Below are 5,126 nucleotides of genomic sequence, written 5' to 3'. Positions count from 1 at the left end.
AGGAACTATACCTTGCTAGTAAATTCACAACAAATGATATGTCAGATCGTGTATTATTAGCAAGATACATTAGTGTTCCAATGGCACTTAGATATGGTACTTCAAGACCAAAGATATCTTCATTTTCTTCTTTAGGACGGAATTGATCTTTTTCCACATCCAAAGACCTTACGATCATTGGGGTACTTAATTAATGTGACTTATCCATATAAAATCTCTTCAAGATCTTTTCTGTGTATGTTGTTTGATGAATGAAGATCCCATTTATTGTATGCTTGATTTGCAGGCCGAGACAAAATTTAGTCTTTCCAAGATCTTTCATCTCAAACTCTTCTTTTAGAGCTTTTATAGTTGTTGGAATCTCTTCAGGGATTCTAATGATATTTAAATCATCAACGTACACAACAATTATAATGAATCCAGATACAGATTTCTTTATGAAAACACACGGGCATATATCATCATTCTTGAATTCATTTTTGGCTAGATACTCAGTAAGACGATTATACCACATTCGTCCAGATTGCTTTAAACCATATAAAGATCTTTACAATTTGACTGAGTATAACCCTTGCGAATATTCATTAGATGGTTTAGATATCTTTAGTCCTTCAGGGACTTTCATATAGATATCACGATCTAATGATCCGTAAAAGTAGGTTGTTACCACATCCATTAAATGCATATGTAGTTTATGATATGCGGATAAACTGACCAAATAACGCAATGTTATTGCATCTACTACAGGGGAATATATTACTTCATAATCTATATCGGGCCTTTGTGAAAAACTTTGTGCCACAAGTCGAGCTTTGTAGTGTACAACTTCATTTTTCTCATTTTGTTTTCTTACAAATACTCATCTATATCCAACAGGTTTTACATCTTCTGGTGTATAGACTACAGGTCCAAAGACTTCACGTTTTGCAAGTGAGTCTAACTCAGCCTTCATAGCTTCTTCCTAGTTTGGCCAATCATTTCTTTGTCGATATTCTTTGACTGTTCTTGACTCAAGATCCTTACCTTCATGCATGATATTTAATGCCACATTATATGCAAATATTTCATTGACAATTGTCTTATTTCGGTCCCATTTTTCTCCTGTAAAGCCATAATTTATCGAGATCTCATCATTTTCATAATTTTCAGGTACCTGAATGTCTTCTGACTTTAAAATTATATCAGAATTTTAGACAACTACAAGTGTCTTTACTATATCTTTTTCAACAGGAATAGTATTTACCTCTTTTCTTTTTCAAGGATTTTTGTCCTACCACGCTTCTAGCGTGAATTTATTTCAGTGGCCACTTGTCCAACTGGGACATCAATTCGAATTGGGGCATTTTCAGCTAGTATACAAGATTTGGTTATCTTCTTTGTATCAAAAAATACATCAGGCAATTCATTTGCTATTCTTTACAAATGTATAATCTTTTGAATTTCTAGTTCACATTGCCCTTATCGAGGATCCAAATGCATCAAAGATGATGCATTTCAATTAAGTTCTTTTTCAGGAAGCTTATTCTCTCCTCCTAATGTTGAAAATTTTGATTCATCGAAATGACAATCTGCAAATCGGACTTTAAATACATCTCTAGTTTGTATCTCAAGATATCTCACTATAGAGGGAGAATCATATCCAACATATATCCCCAATTTTCTTTGGGGTCCCATTTTGGTGCGAGAAGGTGGTGCAATGGGAACATATATCGCACACCCGAATATTCTTAAATGGTAAATATTTGGCTGCTGGCCAAAAGCTAATTGCATAGGAGAGAACTGATGGTAACTTGTTGGCCTCGCACGAATAAGTGCTGTGGCATGTAAAATAGCATGCCCGTAAGGCGAAGTTGGGAGATTTGTTCTCATAAGTAAGGGTCTAGCAATTAATTGGAAGCATTTAATAAGTGATTCTGCTAACCCATTTTGTGTGTGAACATGAGTTACTGGATGTTCAACACTTATTCCATTAGCCATACAATAAGCATCAAAGGCTTGGGAAGTAAATTCATCAGTATTATCAAGACGAATTGCTTTGATTGGATTTTCTGGAAATTGTGCTTTTAATCGGATAATTTGAACAAGTAATCTCACAAACGCTAGGTTGCGAGAAGATAACAAACACACATGTAACCATCTCAAAGATGCGTCTATTAGGACCATAAAATATCTAAAAGATCCACATGGTGGATGAATAGATCCACATATATCGCTTTGAATCCTTTCTAGGAATTCAGGGGACTCAAATCCAATCTTTACTGGTCATGGCCTTAAAATCAGCTTTACTTGAGAACATGCAGCACAACAAAATTTACTAGATTTAAGAATTTTTTGGTTCTTTAGTAAATGTCAATGGGAGTTTTCAAAAATTCTCCGCATCATGATTGTTCCCAGATGACCCAATCGATCATGCCAAGTTATGAATTCATTTGGGTTAGTAAACTTCTGGTTTACAATAGCATGTGATTCAATTGCACTAATTTTAGTATAATATAACCCATATGAAAGTGAGGGTAACTTTTCTAATATAACCTTTTTATTTGAATCATGAGTTGTGATATACAAGTACTCATGATTTCCCTTATTCATTGTTTCAATATGATATCCATTTCGGCAAATATCTTTAAAACTCAATAAGTTTCTTAGAGGCTTAATAGACAATAGTGCATTATTTATTATGAATTTTGTTCCTCCGAGAAACAAAATTATAACTCTTCCAAAGTCTTCTATCACATTGCCTGAGCCAATAATAGTATTAACATATTCTTCTTTTGGCACAAGATGAGTAAAATATATATTACTTTTCAGAATGGCGTGTGAACTTGCACTATCCGCAAGGCAAACATCTTCACTATATGTCTTTGTCATTTTCTTCAAAAACAAATAATAATAAAATGAGTAGAAATATTTGTGCAGTAAAATTATTTCTTGATTGAAAATATTTTTCCAAGAAGTATAGTATATACTAAAAATTTTATTATTATTATTATTATTATTATCTTAGCACATTCAGTAATTTTGGAATTGATAGATATAAATGTTTTATCAAACATTATTCATATATATCACACTTGAATTCAAATGCATAAAACTTAACAAGAAGTTTCTTATATTATTTATTTACATGAATACTTAACAGTACAATCTCACATATTAAACTATTCCATCATTGATCAAATGACCAATATTTTCTTCAGGATCCTCAAAGAAATCAGATACTTTATAATGAGTGGTGTAATTTTCAGAATTATTTGAAATAAAATTCGTCTCTTTTCCTTTGTCTCTTTTTCAAAAATGCTTGATAAAGATAGACTAGGTGCCTTAGGGTACGACAGGTACGCGACCAATAACCCTTTCCACTACAATGGAAACATTTATCCTCTGTTGATTTATTTTGCCCATTGTTTCTTTCTTTATTCCACTTCTGGTGAGATCCTTTCTTGTGAACATAATTTTTCTTCCTTTCATAATTTTTCTTGTTGCCAAAACCTTGCCATTTACTTCTTCTGGGGTTATGATTTGCCGCATTTGCTTCAGGAAATGGGGTGGTGCCAGCTAGACATGCTTCATGATTTTCTAAATGCAACTCATTGTTGCGTTTAGCAACAAGAATGCAAGAAATTAACTCAAAATATTTTTTAAATCCTTTTTCTCGATATTGCTGCTGCAGGAGCACATTCGAGGCATAAAAAGTTGAAAAAGTTTTCTCTAACATATCATTATCAATTATCTTTTTCCCATATAATTTCATTCGTGAGGTGATTCGAAACATTGCTGAATTATATTCATTTTATGGATTTAAAATCATGTAGATGCAAGTGCGTCCATTCATATCGGGTTTGAGGAAGTATCACTATCTTTTGATGATTATACCTTTCTTTAAGGTCTTTCCACAGATCTGCAGGATATTTTAATGTGAGATATTTATTTTTCAATCCTTCGTCAAGATGACGACGAAGGAAGACCATGATCTTGACTTTACCCTTCTGGGATGCATTATTTTCAGCCATAATGGTATCTCCAAGATCCATTGAATCAAGATGGATTTCAGCATCTAGTATCCATGATAAATAGTCGTTTCCAGATATATCAAGAGCATTAATTCAAGATGAGAGACTTTTAACATAATAAAAATTTATTACCTGGGTTTTTCTAAAATTTGATCAGAATCTCATGTTGATAACGTGTTGTAAATAAATAATAAGAAAGATATAATAAATATAAAATAAAGTAGTATAAGTAGAAGACTTTAGTATTAATATTCACCACAATTAATATCTCAATATAATAGAAATTATTTATATATATAGTAGCGTATATAAAAGAGAGAGAAGAGTATTTTAGCAGTATAAAAGAGTGAGAGAGAATTTTATTGATTGTTGTTATGTATATTGCTTTTCACCATGCCTTCTATTTATACATATAAAGTGTCTTTATTTTCAACCTTCATTAATTTGAATTCTTCTTTAAAAATGATTCCTTTAATGTTTAACCGTCCAAGTCATAAATAATCATCCAAAGTATTTGTTCTTATCACAACACTTTTCAGATTTTCCATTTTTTTAAAGAATTATTTACAGTTGACTTCTAGATGTGTCAATCAATTATTTATTGTGCAATCTTATAAATTTAAATGTATAAATAAATTATTTTGACATAAATTTTGAATGTATTAATAAAATAATTAGTATACATTTTTATAATTTTAGATATATATTTAAGTCTTATTTTTTCTTTATCCAGTATGCAATCTACAGCTATAATGACAAAAAAAAAATTTACTTGTGCTGATCTTAAAAAAAACCATCAACTAAAAAGGTTTTATGACAAGTCTGATGAATACAATAATAAAAATATTAAAAAGAAAGTTGAAGTTGCACATTTTGTCTATGAGAAATGCCTAGTTTCTATATGGTTTGTGTAGAAAATTTATGTGATAAAAAAAATGAAATTACAGATTTTATCTATGAGAAATGCTTAGTTATACTGTTTATCTATTTGGCTTGTGCTTAATAACTTTTGTGATTTTTCACAAGCAGAAGAAGAAAAGTGGCTCATCTTCAAGTTAGTTACAAATATATAATAATTATAAAAATAAAATGAAAATGGTAGTGATTTCTTAAGTA

Source organism: Arachis hypogaea, chromosome 17 (assembly GCF_003086295.3).
Source record: "Arachis hypogaea cultivar Tifrunner chromosome 17, arahy.Tifrunner.gnm2.J5K5, whole genome shotgun sequence".
NCBI lineage: Eukaryota > Viridiplantae > Streptophyta > Magnoliopsida > Fabales > Fabaceae > Arachis > Arachis hypogaea.
Note: the sequence above shows the minus strand (reverse complement) of the source record.